The sequence below is a fragment of the Protopterus annectens genome, chromosome 4.part1 (assembly GCF_019279795.1).
Source record: "Protopterus annectens isolate FY-2018-M chromosome 4.part1, PAN1.0, whole genome shotgun sequence".
NCBI lineage: Eukaryota > Metazoa > Chordata > Ceratodontiformes > Protopteridae > Protopterus > Protopterus annectens.
The window spans coordinates 278,225,731-278,245,438 of NC_056734.1; positions in this window are offsets into that span (position 1 = coordinate 278,225,731).

Here is a 19,708-nt window from a genome sequence, read left to right on the forward strand (position 1 = left end):
ATTTTCATCTCTACCCCCAATCACTTAAACTCTAATTCCATCACTCCCTCTTGCTATTAGTCTTTCAGCATCTCTGCACTATAACAAGTACACTGACTATACTGCCACATTGTTATACTATTCCCCTACAATATTCCAGTAAGCCTGTTTCTTTTATAGATTAATATGTGCGTTTTTCCCCATACATTGTTAGGTTATGCACTGCAATACTTTCAGTTTCTTATTTAATACCAAACATTAATATACAAATTGCCTTACTTCATATATTAATATACTTGTTTTTCTTTGCTTTTTGTTTATTTTGAGTTTTTCTCCTTGGGCCACCACCAAAAAATTGCCAACCTATCCCAGTAAATAAAACAACAACAGTAATAATAATAATAATAATAATAATAATAATAATAATAATAATAATAATAATAATAATAATAATAATAGACACACAAGCACATAGACAGACGTACTTGGCTCATTTTTAGCACCAGTATATATAAAAGAGCTACACTTTTCTAAAGACAAGTAGTTTTTACTGAGTAATGTACATCTCCATGTACCCAGTGTTATAAGGTGCAGCCCTTGAACAGATCAATAAACCCAACATGTAACATGGTGCAGTAAAACTGTTAACATTAGCTGACAGTAAGAGTGATAACACAGGTGACTCTGGGAAGTAAGAGTACATTTGCTCTTTGACATTTAATTGTAATTGGCACTAAAGAGCAGTCTGCTGAAGTGAAATGATTCATTTTTCAACTGTGACACCCTAGCACTTCAGCAAATGAAAGATTAAAGCCAATGGTAATACTATAGGATTCCAGCCAGTCAAAAATGCTGCAAAAGCAGTTAAAATGTTTGCAATCCCTCTTGGATTTCAGACTACACAGGGATTTCAGCTTTCAGCTTGTAATAGCTAAGACAACATATGGGTCATTTAGTTAGGTCAGAATGATATTCTAAATGGATTAACAAATCAGTGTCTTACCAGTTACACAGTGGAGTTTGGATATTTTTTATGAGGCATTAAAATATTATCTCTTCTTTTCTGTTATAGGAAACTGTATTTGCTACCAAATTATTAATTTAGGAAGCACGCTGATGCACATTTGTCTTAAATGCTGAACGTGCATATAAATCTCAGTTTGGAACATGCTCATTTTTTATTCAGAAGTGCATCATCTGTCTGTAGTGCATCAGGGCAAGATTGACATTTATGATTCTTAAAGGGCAGACTCATATTATTTTATTATGTTATCCATCAGCTGCAACAAGGCATTGAACTGTGATGCTAATCTTTAAATTAGCTGGAAATACCAATATTTGTTTGACTTTTAGTCTGACAAATGGATAATCTTGTACAATATGCTATAAACTGTGAACAACATTGGTGCTATCTCCAGAATACTTAAAGCAGAATGAATGAAACTCGGTAGATGAAAAATATGTGTGACTACTAAGGGAAATGAATATTATTCCTGCATCGATAAACACACTCGCAGTCTGCATTATCCATTCATAGCCATGTTAATGGTTTTCATGTTGTTTTCAAGTACCTGCTTTGACTGACTTTCCTTTCTTGAAATGTGATTACGTTTTCTCTAGTCTCCCTGCAGTAGCACTCCTCATGGAGATCAGATGAATTGTAACAGGATCTCAAGTGGAAGTGGTTGGGGCATCTCACAACACAAGCATGCTAATTCAGAAACTCATGCCAGTCTGTTGGCTAGAGCCATTGCATAAGCATTCAGTGGATGTTATATGGGAGAAGATTAAGGAAACATCCTCAGGCTTGCAGTATGATGATCTCATTCCTTGCTACCCACATTCTTGTGCCTGCCATAAAAATGAGTCAATTGTGAAGGAGCTATGTGTAGAGGAACATCAGCCAGATTTACTAATATACTACTAAGCATAAGAGGTGCACACAAATGAGGGGGAAGCTGAAAATAGCACATGGTGTCTCTGTTTCTTTGTTAATGAATAATGGAGTAAAACGAGGCCATAACTGGCAATAAGTTGATCTTCTGATCAGATGTAGCTATCACTATTACCTTGGCTCCCTACTAAAATATCAGCACTTGAAATGTAGAGTGCTGAAAGACAGAAAAAACAAAGACCAAAAACAAAGAAGAATGAATCTCAAAAATTGCTCTTCTTAAAACTTCTCTTTGCAGGGAGGTCAAGACCCCCACACTCTCTGAACTTATACCAACTTCAGTATTGCTATACCTCAGAGAAAAGGTGATATTCTATAAAATGGCATCTCGGACATAGTAGATATACAGGTCCGATCTTTCAGACATTTAGTCTCCGTATTTTGGGACTCTCTCTAGCGGGTCCTGACATTTCAAATGGTTACCCTATTACCACAGTTTCTTCTTAATGTGTTACTTAAGTAAATATTTAGAGGTAATACTGACTTGTATATGGGGAAGACAGGTCGATTTACTAGATGAGTAATGAGCCTTATTGATGTCACCTTTTCATATAAAATCAAGTAGGTAGCCATATATTTTGTCAAGCAGAGAATGCAAATATTTATTTGACATTTGCTTACCAAAAAAGTCCGACTTGGTTGGAGACAATTTTCAGCAGAGGCCCAGGGAGAAATGCTCCAGACACATGTTTTTGGAATGTGGGAGGAAACCAGAGCACCTGGAGGAAACCCTCACAAATGCAGGGAGGACATGCGGACTCCACACAGAAGGCACCCCAACCGAGAATCAAATTGGAGAACGTCTTCTTGTGAGGCGACAACACAAACTGCTGCACTACTGCACCATCTAAATATGTTTGATAAATATGTTTTTGTATTTTTTCCCTGTCTTTGAACACTGGATTATATAAAGAAGATGTTTATTTCTATTGTTTTGGAGGATATGAATCCATACTGTAATCTCAGGCAAAAACAATTAAAAGAATTTTCATTTGAAAAACGCCTACTACTACTACATTTTTCCCAATGACACTTACTACTGACACATTAATATGCTAATTCAGAGCCACTTTTGAACCAAACAGCAATAAAGACATAATCATTGGACAAACTGAAATCCATCAGCCACATGTCTGAATGACAGAAACTGGCAACATTGCCAGAGCTTCACATTACATGCTTTATAAGATGCGGGGCCTTCTAGGTTTATCAGAAAAAAATAAGTGGGCAAACTAAGCTGCTTTCTGCAGTTGTTTCATCTCCATCATCCAATAACTGCTGGGAATCCATCCTTTCTGGTAGCTAGTCGAACCATCTGAAGTGTAGAGTTCAGTCATTCTCCTAAGGACATGTTATATGATACCAAAAATCAGATCAGGAAGTGGACGGTTTGCATGTAATACTCTTCAGAATGTCAGAGTGCCACCTGTGACTTCCTACCTGAAGTTACTCGTCACTAACCACTGTACCACTATGCTGCTCAGACATTGTTATATATTTGTCTGATTTATGTAAAGACTTTTACTCTCTGAAAAGCACTTATGATGAAAGTAAACAGTGGAGTGCAGGGTGAGAGATATAGGTGACTTTGTAAAAAAACTGATGAAAGACTTAAATTGTCATGTATTGTGAGCACTGATGTGGTAAGAGGAGGTGTTTATTACTATGGTATGCCAAAAATGTGTTTTTGTAGTAATGAAAGTCATTTAATTAATTAATGAATGAAATAGATATTTCAATGAGAAGAATTGGGTCATGTGCAAAACACTATAACTTAATTGTCATGTGAGCAGTGGGTATGATAAAGAGGTGCACCAGTGGATTTATTTTGTGGAGTAGGGACACAATGAGGTTACATGTATACATACAAACATTTCAGGCATGGGCAGCAATGTCCTTCTAGCCTACCAATATACCAAAATAGTTATTCCCATAATAGGCATCCAAGTTGTTCTTAAAATATGTGAACTAGCACTTGCTTTAATGTAATTTGCTAGTCTCTTTCATGCATCAGCTTCTCACTCAGAGAACCAGTCAGTACACCTCTCATTCCTAGACAATTTTCTGCATAGGTTTTCTGCTGATTCTTTACTACTTTTTGATAACCCCGAACATTCTCAGAGGTAGTTGTCTCTAAATGTCTTATATACCTGGATACAGTCTCTTCTTTAGTGTCTAAATGAGACACCATACAAGCTCAGATATTTTAATCTTTCATAATAACTTAAATTTTTACATCTATGGATGCTCTTGGTATATTTCAGCTGTACTTTGCAATTTACTCATGCTTGTTTTCTTATAAGGTTTCCATACTGCTATTCCATACCCCAGTTTGGGGCTAATGTAATTAGCAAACAATAATTTCATCATTTCTGATTTCCTAGACTTTATAAATATTTTTATACAACATATAGTCTAAAACTATCATTAACTTTTTGGGTAACATGATTAGAAAAACTCAAAGCTGGATCTACCCATATAGCCAGGTTTGGACATAGTCAGATTCTTAAATGAATCTACAGTTTCAATCACTGTGTGCTGTATCAAATATTAACCTTTCAATCTCTGTCTCCCAAATCGCATATGCTTAGTTTTTATGTATTTATCAGCATATTATTCTCATGTGCCCAAATGGTCAATTTTGTCAAGTTCTTTTGCACACATGCCCTGTCTGTAACACATGTAATCAGTTAGAAGACATGAGTTTAAAAATGTTTTTTTGTAATTCATTTATTCAGAGCTTCTTTGTACCTGGCTAGGACACATGTGACTACAAGACCTTAGATTGCATCTAAAACCATCTGTGGACCTACAAAGCTGATATAATTTTTTTAACTTGTTCTATCTTAATGCTATTTGACAGTTTTGTTCTGCATTGATTGATTTGGTTGAATAAATTACAGTTTACAGCCTGCACTTGTTAAAGAAACACCATTTTTGTTACTGTACTGTTCTTAGGTAGTTTTAACTGATATGCAAAGGCTGTTTTGAGTTTGCCGAAGTTTTCCTGAGTTTGCCAAAATATTTCAAAATTTTGCAAAGTTTGTCTGTTATTTGTAGAAGTTCTCTTACATTTGCCCACATTTTTCTGTATTTGGGAACATTTCCCAGGATTTGTGAACTTATTTCCAAGGATACCTGATACTGGATGAGTTCTGCATTTTGTTGTAAAGCATTTATTACTGCACTTGAACTCAAAACCAGTTTGTTTTATATTTGAAGGCATTTGTTCTGCAGTCTGGTAGAAGCAGAGGGCTGATTCAACCCATCCAAGTTGAGAACTGCTGGTAGAAGGCTTATTGTGTGTTTATCTGATTGGCCTGAGGGCTTAACCACATAAAAGTCTTTCATCCTTCTGGTATAAAAGCCTCCATTTGCATATTGTGCAAACACAGTTACCGGTGCCTTGTATATAAGCAAACTTCTCCAGTTTAAAATCCTCTATATGAAATTCTCTCCATAGTCTCCCACAGTTTATAGGTACTTGCAGAGCTGCCAGTTTGTGCAGAGAGCAGAACCACTGCAGGTCATTTAATAGTATACTGCTAAACACTCTCACTTAGACCTTTTAACTATTCTCTTCTACTGCTTCCCATTTACTAAGAATCTGGTATAATGGAGAGGTGCTTTCCTGTCATCTCTGTTTCTGGCCTGGTGGATATGGGCATCCTGAGATAATGTAGTAACTACATCATATTCACTGACAATCATTTAAGTTTAGAACAGACGAACACAGTGTGTGAGAGATGTAGATACACAATGTCATTGGTGCAAAGCTCTGACATACATACACGAAAAATGCAAACCAGGTTGTCAGCATTACATCCGAAACACTCACTATCAACAGTAAGGAACAAACACATAGACCCACATATGCAGAGATACTCACCTGTAATCTACCCAAACCTCCAAGACCTTCTTAAAGCAGCTCTCACTGGCCCTTTGCACACCCAAAAAAGACAGCAAGACACACAACATGTAACTCTAAAAATCATAGTAGCCATTCTTCCAAGCCCATAATGCAACACATTGCACAGCCAAACATTCTAGTTATTGGGGATTCCATTGTAAGACATGCTGATGTTCCCTTTACCAGGCTAAACAAGGAGAAGATCACAGTGAGCTGTCTGTCTGGAGCCAGGATCCATCAGATCAGGCTGCACTTAGGTCTTTAAAGCACAAGTACCAGTATGACACTGTCATATTCCATGTGGGCATAAATTACGTATGATATACCTCAATGGACTATATGAAGACAGATGGAGCTCTCCTAATATGTGCCCCGTGGAGGGGGGTGTAAATCTAGTGTTGAGTAGCGTCCCATGATGATGCCACAGTACCAGCAAAAAATGATTGACTTCAACAATTAGCTTAGTTTCTGGTGTCCCAACAAGGGGATCCAATATCTGTCAACCTGGGAGACATGATCAACAGACCACAATGCTTTTCCAGAGATGGTTTGCACTTGTCACCACTTGGCTTCAGGATACTGGCAAAAAATGTATCTATCACCATAGTGCATTTTGTAGGCTGTGCCAAGTTGTTAAACCCTCCAACATAAAATAAAATTAGTCATGGCTACCTTAAAGTACTGCTGCTCAGTGCTAGGAGTTTAAATAAAAAACTACACTTCCTGGAAGCACTGCTAACCCTGGCGAACACAGACATATATGCAGTCACAGACACATGGTTCAGAACCATGGAAGTACCCTGACTATCAAAGGCTACAGTGCCTTTCATACATTTTGATATTTCAATCCCCCTCAGCTCAAGATAAAACAAAGGGAGGAGGTGGCTCAGTGTTCATAAAGGACAAGTACACTGCTGGACTGGTCCAACAACATGACTTGTTTGAGCTGCTCCATGCCCAATTAACCATAGGTGGGACCCTCTATCATATCTTTGCCAGCTACAGATCCCTTAACATGAGTCTGGAAAAGAACACACCTCCTACCTAAACCTTCTGGAATCTCTTAACATTCAGCCTAACACCATACTTATGGGTGATTTCAACTACCCCTCCATAAACTGGAAGACTTCTATGACACATAATTCACTTGCTCATTGTTTTTTTGACTTTATCAACACAAACACCCTGGAGCAACAAGTTAGGTCCCAAACTAAAGGTACAAATATCCTTGATATAGTACTCATGAACATGGGGGATGCTGCACCCTTCCATGCATTAAACTCCTCCCTCATAAGATCTGACCACAGATGATCTTCTTTAGTATAAAAACTAACCTATAACCCCCATCACACTCCAAACCTGTTAAGAACTTTGCTAAGGCCAATTACCTCAAACTGACACCTTGTTAAGCTTCCAAGCCCCTCTGAACCCTGATGGCTGTACACAAAAAGCACTGTACAACCCCATTCATAGCTGCATAGAGGAAGCAGTACTTGTCTGAGTCAAACCTATGATTACTGGAAAAAATAAACTGCCCTGGTGGACCCATAGCATAAACAGGTTATTCAGCAAAAGGAAAAAAATATTCCCTCCAAAGCCAAGAAGGAACAGACAAAGCAGTGCAAAAAGACACTCATCAATCTAAACAGACAAATTAGACAGCTGGTCATATCTGCCAAAGCAAACTAGGGGGCACAATTAGCCTCCCAGGTGAAAGATAACCATAAGGCTTTTTTAAATTATGTTTGTAACCTCAGTGGAAATACTCATCGATGTGCTGAGTTAAGCATGAATGGAAACACTTAAACCCGGCCTGAAGCTGTATCAAACCTGCTGGCCGACAAGTTCAGTTCAAATTCACCCACCCCCATCATCACCTCCTATCACACCCAAAGAAGTACATGCAACCATCCCCCTACCAGTCATTACGAGGGAACAGGTCCTTACTGTGTTTGCTAAATCCAAAAATACAGCCTCCATGAATCCCCACAACATTGCAGGATGCTTCTTAAATAGCTTAAAACAGAATCTATCAGGATCATTAGAAACCCTCTTTAACCACAGTCTCTGGATGGACTTTGTCTTACAGGAATGGAAGACTGCAAAAGTCATCTCTCTGCACAAGGGAGGCCTATCAACTGACCCAGGGAATTACAGACCCACAAACTTGACCAGTCTTATCTGCAAGTCCATGGAAGAATTATCACGGACCTGATCAATAATGACATGGGAAATCTCCAAACACTTGACCAGACCCAATTTGGCTTTGTCAAAGGGAGATCTTGCCTGATCAATATGGTGGACTTCTTTGAGAAAGTCACCAGGGCCATAGATGAGGGTAAAATGGTACACGCAGCTTATCCAGACCTAGCCAAAGCTTTTGACACAATTCCCCACATGGGGATCATAGATAAACTTACTAAGTTAGGCATAAACCCCTACATTATCAGATGGATAGAAAACTGGCTGACTGACAGGGCACATGTTGTCTGTATCGGTGAATTCACTTTTGAAAATAAACCTGTTACTAGTGGTGTCCCGCATGACTTAGTTTTGGGACCCTCCTGTTTGGTATATACTTATCTGAAGTGAAAGCCAACGTTGGGGGCCTCTGGCTCACCAAGTTCATTGACAACTGTAAGCTAAGAGCAATCATTGAATCCCCAAATGATGTTGACATCCTACAAACAGGACGAAATATGACAAATGACTGGTGCCAAAATCATGGTCTGAGACTAAATGCTAAAAATGTGTAATCATATCCTTCAGTAAATCAGATATCCCTACAACTTATAATATTGATAGCACAACACTAAAATTAGATCCAGTGGTGAGGAACCTAGGAACACAGACAGATAGTAACCTAAACATTGATTACCATGTAACTACGGTAGTGAGGAAATCCTTCTGTGTGGCTCAATGTATTAGTAAAGGCATGGCATCAAAATCAAAGGAAGTCACACTGCAATTGTACTTGGCCCAAATGGAGTGGCCCCAGAGGTTTTTCACTAAAAAATACAAAGCATAAGACACATGTCTTATGCAGACTGACTAAAGGCCCTATCCCTTTACTCCATATCATATTGATTAATGAGGTGTGACTTATGCTTGACCTGCAAGACATTCCCTGATCCAACCCTGATGAAAATGTTACATATTCACAAGAAAAATTATGCAAGTGTTTCGTGTTCATGGACATGAACCTTATTTGTGACTCACACAGAACTTGCTGTTGAGACAGATTCATATCCCAAAGGTTACCTCATCCATGGAATAAACTTCTGATCTTCATAAAACAAAGCTTATCCCTCACTCTCCTCAAAAAGAATTTGGATAAATGGATGGGAAACAGTAAATTCACTCCCAGGGAACTGCCCATGTCCCATATGGACAGAGGCAGTTTGTAAAATGACTCAGGGCTCCAAAACTGAAAGACCCACTACCCTGATACCACCCCATTCCATATCTGGGAAATTAAGATATAGGGCTGCCATAGCCTGGGTATTATTAGCTAGACTTGTAAAGGCTCTTGCGCCATTAGCCTTGTAATCACCTATAAACATATGAACCTATGATTTAACAGAGAATGTAGAATATAATGAGAATATAGAACTGTAAATAAGTAGGAAGAGTGAGAGTAAGGAAAGGAGAACGAGGAAGAAGAAACGGAAGGTGAAGTGAGCAACTCAGGGAACGGCATGCAAAACATGAAAATAATTGTATAGGAAAATAGTTTCAGTTGAAAGCTTAGAAATGGAAGCTATTAAAGGTCACATTTCAAGAGGGGACCACGTTAGACACAAGAGTAGGAAAAAGAATTTAACAGGTCAGTAGTATTCAAAAATAATTGAAATAAATAATTTTTCAGTAACATCCTTTAAAAATTAATAATGCAGTGTATGAAGAAGGAAAAGTTGCTGTGTTGGAATGATGTGAAAATTAAACAAATATACTATAGATTTGTTAAAAATCTATATTCTTTATCATCTTTATTAAATTGTCATATTCTAAGACATGACATGTGTATAAATACATTAAATGAAAAGAAAACAGATCATAGTAACATTTTCATTGGTTCATAGGTAAGCACTAAGTCAGCTCTCCTTGCGGGCTATTTTAAATCTAGCCAGTTTCCCTTTTGCTGCTTCAGTTGACCTATCCCACTTAGTGTTAGATTGGCCTTATCCAACCCATGGTCAATAATTATATATTTCCCCTAGTTAGAATAACTGGGATAACAGATAATTTGAATAGACCCAATGTTGGGGATAAAGCATTTAGGAGCTGTTTGTGTCCATTAGTAGTACAGGGGGCACTCTTTAGGTAAATATTATATTACCCATCCTTAGATCTAAGCAGCTGCACTTAAATATGGACAGGGATGAACTTTTTTTATGTGGATGTCTGTTCCAGAGCAGTGGTATCCTCTACGAGATATAACTGTCCCTCCAAACCATTCTGTTTATGTTGTGGAAAAGGTTTAGACCTCTAGAATGAGTATTCCTGATACAGTTTGACTTGCTGATGTACAGTAGGTCCATCAGTATTGAGTCAGGAAAGGCTTGATGGCTAGACATAGGTCACCACTTAACAGTCTGTAGGATACTAACAGGATTTTTAGGTAGCTCCTATAGGATATATTGTTTAGACCTTGTATCTTTGTAGTAAGATATTTCTGTGGACTTTCCAGTTGTTGTATGTGCCTGGACAGATACCTGCCAAAGGGGGCATTAGACTTAATATTTGACCTAATGAGGGCTGAGTAAATGAGCACAATGACATTTCCAGATCTAGTCACAATCACTTTGTTTGTAAGCTGCACAATATAGAAGGAGTTTCTTATGACACCTGTTGGTTGAAAGTTAGGTCCCTGTCCACATAAACTCCCAAATCTCCATTACTGTAGTGGAGTGTACATATGTTTTCTTTTTAATCCTTTTTGTTCACTCCAACATTACATAAATTGTTCAATTCCCAACTTCCATTAAACTACACATATTTTCTTGAACATTATTCTGTTTGCATTGATCCCACAAATCCAATATCTATGCAATTTGCATCTTTCCTTTTCTAAAGAGCCCACCTCCAGTTCTTTTATTGCATGTACACTATTCAGTACTTCAGTTAAAGTTGGTTTACATTTTGATTCACATTTTCTACTAATTAATATTCTTGGTAATCAATAGCATTACACTTAGTAAGGCCATGCAATTTTTAGGCAATTCAGATCTTATATTTAAGTTCAAAAGAATAATTTTCTTAGTTACAGCTATTTGCTCCTCCACCATTTCTGACAAAGCACATTATAAGGAATTTTTAACATTTTTCAGCTTGGTAAATTCCCCAAAATATGCTGCCATTTATTTCAGTCTTCTAGTTTTTACTGGTGTTTTTAGAAAATTTTCAGTTTTCTCTCTAGGAGATCTCCAATCAGCCTGTTGATCTATGTGTAGCCTTCTTGGATGCCCCTTGACATTGGAACTGTAAAGGAAAAGCAAAGGAAACAGTTTCATCGAATAGGGGGAAGGACAGTGGGAACAGAATGGTGTTCAGGGGTAGTGGTCTTGGTTAATAACCAAGATTTTTAGAAGTTACAGTGGAAGATCCAGAGAGATAGTGGACTGTAGAATGAGAAACTGAATGATAATAATCATACTTTTATATGCTTCTATGTGCAGCAAGGAAAGGGAAAAGCTATTTGAAGATACGTTTTTGTTGAAAATAATAGAGAAATGGCCATGTTGGGTGACTTTGTAATTTAAGGACAAGAAAAAGTATAATAGGAACAGATATGAAACTTTGTAGGCAAATGATGGAAAACATAATTCTGACATTATGTAAAGAAAGAGTGACATTCATTTGTGCTACTTTCAAGGACTTTAAGAGAAGTAAGTAGTAGGAATTTAATTTTAGTTTTTTTTTTTTCAGACCGCATTGCAATAATGTCAAAATTGGAGAAGAGGGTAACATAATTAAGACAGGAAAGAATTTGAAAAGGTTAACAAGTACATGCGCAGACATGGAAGTGAGACAGAAAAGAGTAGAATTGTTTAAAGACCATATGGAAATTATAGCATTTTATAATATATGCAAAGAGTGGTGGATTAGGTACAAAAACAAATATAAGGAACTTTATAAAAAAACTGAGTAGTATTGGCATGACTGTGGAAAACATATATATAAACAGAAATGCATGAAGAATGAAATTCAGTAGATGAAGGGGATAGTGAGCTTCACAGACAGGCAATAGAAATATATGAGATGAATATGTTACGAGTGAAGGACTTCTTACAGAGACAAACATGCTTAGTGAAAGAAAGAAAGAGGAGGCAAGTGCTTATTTAGGGTATCAGATACAATTCAATGAAGATACAATGACTGGAATGAAAGATAGGAATGATGGAGTGATATGGTTGTAAGGAATCCCAAAGGAATTTTATAAAGATTAGAGGAGTATATCAGAAAAAAAAATTAGTAAGGAATAGGATAAAAAAAGGAACATATATACACAGAGTGAAATGCATATGCAATGAAATAAGTGATGTTAGTAAAGGATGTTAAGATGAAAGAATTAGATACGGTAATAGACAAAGGTAGGCAGGCACAGTACCAGGAACAGATGGAATGGGATATGAGTTTTACCAAAAAAAATGGAAAAAGAAGAAGGTTTCATAAAAATATAGAAATAAATGGGTGAAGAATGAAAACAGAATTAGGATATAAACGGTTATCATAAAATATTATAGAAAAAGACAGAGGAAGAAGAAATAAATAATTGAAGACCTGATACTTTATGTAATGTTGATTTTAAAATAATGCTGACAGTAAATCAGACAGGTTTGAGGCAGCGCTTAAAGATGTAGTACGATATGCACTGTATCGAGTGAAAGAAATGAACATTAACGATATGTTAATATTGACAAAATAAATAGCGCATGGGCTTAGAATGGTATTAGACTGGCAACATTATATCAAGAATAGATATGATAACTTTAAGAATTGCCAGCTATGGGATATGTTATAACAGTATGGAATCCCAACGAAAGTGATAGGAGTCATCAGAGATGTATATGAGAAGTGCTGGGTAAAGTAAATAGTTAATGGATGGATATGGAGTAAAATCAAAATTGGGAAGGGTATCAAACAGGGCTGTCTGATTACTGCAGTATTATTCGGTTTATTTATTAATGCCGTAATGGGTTAAGCAGTGAGAGCAGGAAAGGTAGCAAAAAGTGTTTATTACAGTGAGATATAGTTACCAGTATTTATGCCATAAGCAGATGATTAAGTGATCATGGTAAGGGTAACACATGGGTACCTGTGATAGTGAAGGGATTAATAAAATAGTAGTGGTAGGGTTTGTTTTGAGTTAAGAAAAAAAAAACAAAGACTACAGTGGCATAGTGCAAATATGTGATATATATTTTACAAGAAAAGAGGTTGAAATATTAGGCATAATATGGAGTGAAAGATGCCATTGAAAAACAATGTAAAGCAGTTTTAGGGAAATAAAATAAATAATGTTTGTATCGGGGCTATATCATTTATTTTTTTACAAAAAAGTATACTATATCCATTCAATGATATTAGGAAAATCAGGGTACATGAGAATGTTTTGTCTTGTCCTGAAATGAGGTGGGCTACTCTTTGGTGCAGGCTGGAGAAGTTGTTTGACCTCAACTGAGCTACAAAATATAAGTATTTTTTGATTATTTTAACAGATTACTGTTTTTATAATTTAATATATATAAAGCACTTTGTCTATTCAGAATCTTCAGAAATCTTTTTCTGTTTAAAAACTTTCATAGCTTGTTGTCTTAGGCTATTGTATAAACTGAAACATTTACTCTGTGTAATTATCTCTTGGCTAGTGGGGGCTGGTTCTTTTGTGTTCTTGTAAAAAAAAAGTTGTGTTTCTGGTCTTTGGTGCAGGCTGGAGAAGTTGTTTGACCGCAACTGAGCTACAAAATATAAGTATTTTTGATTATTTTAACAGATTACTGTTTTTATAATTTAATATATATAAAGCACTTTGTCTATTCAGAATCTTCAGAAATCTTTTTCTGTTTAAAACTTTCATAGCTTGTTGTCTTAGGCTATTTTGTCCCACCCTCCCTCCCTGTTGGTGTCTTGCTCTTATACTTGGTGGCTTTGCAGTTGCCCGCCCCTACTGTGACACACCTCCCAGTCTAGTGTCATTAGCTCATTCTTCTTAATACAGAGAGAACATTTGATAAGGCCTTCTGTTCCTCCTTTTTACCTTTTCAAAAAGTAAAACAAAACTTTTTTTTCTTCTTCGCCTGAACCTTCTTGTGTTCTGACTGTCCTTCTCAAACATATTGGAAATATACAGTACATTTCAGAGCATTTGTTATAACTGTATTTGCTATAACTGATTTAAGTATTTTTTTCTGGCTTTTTGAATATTTACTGCTTAGCGACTGCATCTTAGCCTGTTTATACAGCTCTGCATTCTATTTAAACTGTTTTTGTGTTGATTAACTGTTTGTTTTGCACTCTTAAAAAGTTATTTGTTGCTTAATTTTACCTGTAGGCTAACACACTCAAGTGTGCTAGCCACTTAAAAGCATTTATAGCATTTACTGTCTGTTTTTTCCTTGTCTCTGTAAAAAAAAAAATCTCTCTTGTTTTCCCACCTTACTGAACTAGAGTAGTCCAGTTTCAGAGTTGCTGATCCCTGGGCTTTGTTTTTAGTTCCTGTTACTGATCCATTGCCTTATTAGGAAGGAGGGAAGTTTCTTTGCTTACCAGTGGGAGTGGGAAGCACTGAGCAGCCTTTTTGTCCGAATTGGTGAAGTTTCAGCCAGAAACTAGTAGTCTATTGGTCGGTTTGGGCCAATTCCTAGCTCCTTTCAGCCCCTGCTATAAAACACGCTAAACACGTGTTTTCCAGCTTGTACCAACTCTGCACAGATCCTCGTGGTGGCCTGCAGAGTGATCCAAGCAGCAGAGAGCTAAAAGAGTGACTTTCTACCAGATATAAGTATTTTTGTGGCTTTCCCACTGTTATTAAGCTAGCGACTGCATTTCGCCTGTTTTACTGCTACTTTAAGTGATTTCTGCATTTTACACTGTTTATTGCACTTTAAGTTACTAATTGTTGCAAATTGTTTCTGTAGGCTACACACTAAAGTGCTAGCCGATTTACAGCATTTATAGCATTTACTGTCTGTTTTTTCCTTATCTCTGTAATAAAACAAGAAAATCTCTTGTTTTCCCACTTTACTGAACTAGAGTAGTCCAGTTTCAGAGTTGCTGATCCCTGGGCTTTGCTTTTAGTTCCTGTTACTGATCCATTGCCTTATTAGGAAGGAGGGAAGTTTCTTTGCTTACCAGTGGGAGTGGGAAGCACTGAGCGCCTTTTGTCCGATTTGGTGAAGTTTCAGCCAGAAACTAGTAGTCCATTGGTCGTTTGGGCCAATTCCTAGCTCCCTTCAGCCCCTGCTATAAAACACGCTAAACTGTACTGCTGATCAAACCAGCATATCCTATAACTGAAAAGTTCATCTCTACTTGATTCCCAAGTAGACTATTCTCTATCTGTAAAGCCTAGCACTTACTCCTACAGTACTTGCACCTTGATAAAGCACTCTTATTATAGATAGTACCCCACCAGCCCAAAACCCACTTCCGCCGGAGTCCTTTGAAAGTTCTTTATCTACTACTTCTAGTATGTCGAGGGATCAGTTGCTAGTGTCCTCTCCAGCTCAACTGGTGAACCTGGGAATATTGAGGCAATGTTACAATTGCCTCATGTACACAGACAATCCTCTCCTTCTCCCACAAAACACAAATACATGCGAGAGATGCAACTATACGGCCAAACTGGAGGCTGAGCTCTCTCAACATAGGACTGGCAAGACCAGACAGGAGGAGAAGGCAACCACACACAATACATACCCAGTCACACATGGTACCATCACAACTTCAAATCATACACATACTCACACAAAGACATACTCGGAGGCTCTGGTCAAAATTTACCAAAACAGCAGAGGCCACCAAAGCAGACACCCAAACAACTACCACCTCACGACCCAACACATGCAACACATAGACCACACAGTCAGAGTGTCAAACAGTCACAGCCCTTAAGGCCAAACAAAATGCCAGACACACTTGTCATTGGTGATTCCATAGTCAGGCACACTGACGTCCCGCTCACCAGACTGAGTAAGGAGAAGGTCACAGTAAGCTGCCTGTCAGGCGCTAGAATCCACCACATAACGCAAGCACTCAGGTCTCTCAACAGCAGGTACAAGTACGACTCAGTCATTGTCCACGCTGGTGTCAACGACCTGAGACGCACTCCTTGGACTACATGAAAAGGGACGCCGAGGAGCTCTCTGATTATGTAGCCCAGGCAGGTATGACCCTGACCTTGAGCAGTATCCTACCTTCACCTAGAATGATGCCACAATACAGTGATAAGATGATCAGCTTTAATAATTGGCTTAAATTCTGGTGTCATTCAAAGGGGATCCAATGTCTGTCTGCCTGGGATGACATGCTGGACAAGCCACGCTGCTTCAAGGGACGGCTTGCACCTGTCACCCTGGGCTTCCGGATATTGGCAAAGGCTCTTGCCACCCCATAGTGCCTTTTTAGGCAAGGCTCAAATTCTAAACCTACCACCCTAGAACACCAAAAGGAAAAAACTAAGGGTAATGCTGCTCAATGCCAGAAGTCTCAATCTCAAGATGCACGCACTCGAGGCCCTTCTCAATATGGAGAACATCGATGTCTGTGCTGTGACAGAAACCTGGTTCAAGGCTCCTGAGAGCACCCCAGCACTAACAGGTTTCACCTCATATCATACGTTCCGCCCCAAAATCCGGACAACACCAAGAAAGGAGGGGTGTCCATATTCATAAAGGACACCCACACCTCAAGGTTGGTGGCAACGCACGATGCATCGGAGACCATCCAGGTGCAATTAACCATAGGCAAGACTGCTCTGCAATTTGTAGCATGTTACAGGCCACCCTCTCAAACTCAGGAACCTCACATGGCCTTCCTGAAAACATTGGAGGGATAAATGTATCTCCAAACACCATCATACTAGGTGACTTCAACTACCCTAATATAGACTGGGAACACTACTCAAGCCCGAACACTCTAACCCAAAGATTCCTGGAGTTCATAAACTCAAATGCCATGGAACAACTAGTCACCATCCCCACAAGAGGTGAAAACATACTTGATCTCATCATCACGAACATGGGATCAAAATGTTCAACACCGAAGTATACCCTCACTGGTGAGATCAGATCATAAACTAATCTCGCTGGAGGTCCTCATCCCGCCCCACCTGAAACAAAAAGACCACAGTGAAAAACTTCTCAAAAGCCGATTTCACACTTCTAAAAACTAGTGTGGTCTACTTTAAGGCCCCTGAGCCAGTGGTAAACATTACTCAAACCGCTGAATCACTTACAAATGCCTTCTACCAGCACCTACAGGACTGCATGGATCAGGCAATCCCAAACAAAACTAAGACTCTCTGTACCAAAGGCAAGCGTCCAGTCTGGTGGACCCCAGCCATAAACAAGCTCTACAACAAAAGGAGGAAGCTACTACAAGATAGAGCAAAATCCTTGAAAGGTAAGACACCTTTGATCATTATAAGTAAAAACTAAGAGCTCTCATAAAATCATCCAAGGCAAATTTTGAGAGAAAAATCGCCAAGGACTCTAAAGACAATCATAAGGCCTTCTTTAGCTATGTTAGAAACCTAGGAGGAAACTCCCAGATATGCTCAGAATTAGTTCAAAATGATGTGAAAATTACTGAACCTACACACATTGCTAACATACTGGCTGACAGGTTCAGTGCAAACTTCTTCCCTCCCCAAGAGGAGAGATATCTATTCCAGAGGATTGTAGCCCCCAAACATCTCCAATGCCCAGGTGAGAACTGCCCTCACTAAGGCAAAAAACACAGCATCCATGGGACCGGATGGTGTCCCCAGCTGTGTGCTTCATGAACTCAACGAGGAATTAAACCCACAGTTAGGACAGCTGTTTAATCTTAGCCTCACCTCAGGATACGTACCCAAGGAGTGGCGCACGGCGACTGTGGTCCCACTTCATAAGGGCGGTGCCTCCACAGACCCTGGAAATTACCGCCCCATTAGCTTGACAAGCCTTATCTGCAAAGCCATGGAGAGGATCATAATGGAACTCATAAATAAAAACATAGGGAATTTGCAGACTTTGGATCCAACCCAGTTTGGCTTTGTCAAAGGCAGATCCTGCCTCTTAAACTTGGTTGACTTTTTCGAGACAGTCACCAAGGCCATTGATGAGGGAAAGGCAGTCCATACAGCCTACCTCGACCTGGCAAAGGCCTTCGACACAATACCCCACTCAGGTATCATCGAAAAACTCATCAGCTTGAATGTAAACCCATACATCACAAGATGGGTTGCAAACTGGCTAAGCGACAGAACCCACAGGGTCAGAGTTGCTGGAGCCATGTCAGACTCAAAGCCTGTCACAAGTGGTGTCCCACAGGGCTCAGTCCTGGGTCCACTCTTGTTCGGCATCTACTTTTCTGAAGTACAAGCAAACACAGGAGGGTTATGGCTGACAAAGTTTGCAGATGACTGCAAACTGGGCCATAGTCGAAAACACATCTGACACAGATATCCTCCAGAAGGGCCTCACAGAAATGGATAACTGGTGCCAGAGCCATGGCCTGAAGTTAAACGCCAAAAATGCATAGTCATACCCTTCGGGAAAAACAAGGTTACCCCTAGCTACCATATAGGTGACAATCCACTGAGCACAGAAAAGTCATCAGGGATCTGGGGACCCAAGTTGACAGTAGTCTTCGTTTGACACTCATGTTGCTAAAGTAGTTAGGAAAACCTTCTATATCGCCCACCTGATCATGAAGGGATTCACATCTAGATCAAGGGAGGTCATCGTCCCCTGTACTCATCACTCATTAGACCTATGATTGAGTACAATGCCCGTTCGAATGTATCTGACCAGACACCTGATGCAGCTTGAAAGGCCCCAAAAGTTCCTCACCAAAAGGATAAAGGGTCTCAAAAATATGTCTTATGCTGCCCGACTGAAAGAACTCCAGCTTTATTCAGTCTCATACCGCTTGCTCAGAGGTGACCTGTGCCTGACATATAAGGCCATGTCAAACCCAGATTTGATGAATATGCTTCACCTCAAAAATCTAGATCCCTCAGAACCACAAGGGCGGAGACTTAAACCTTGACACGGTTATAAATAGAACGTGCTGGAGGGACAGATTCATCACCCAGAGACTCCCTATGCTGTGGAACAAAATCCCGGTACATGTGAGGCAGAGCACCTCGCTGGCCTTGTTCAAGAGGAATCTTGACCAATGGATGGGAGATCGCAGATATACCCCAGGGATTACTTCAGTGTCACTGCTTGACAGAGGCACAGAAAAATGATAGGCATAGTTTTTATTCAAACTAAAGGGGTGGCGAAAGCCACATAACTATGGGCTAGGCTTATAAATGCCCTTGGGCAGATAGCCTAGTATGAACCTATGAACCTATGAACCTATGAACCAGCCACAGCTCTGAGCTGAGATACCAAATGATTGGAGGCTTCTGAGCTTCCAAAAAAAACATAAGTTGCCTGTTTTTTGCTTATTTATACTATTTACTGTACTTTTTTATTGCTTCCCACCTACATTTATACTGTATTTATTTGGTGTGTTCTAAACTACATTATTATAATGTAATTGTCTTTTACACTGTACCTGCAAAATCAAATTTTATTGCTGTTTTCACTTTTTAGCAAGCTTTTTGCTGTTTCCACTGTTTGTTAAGTATTTACTGGCATTTTTTCACT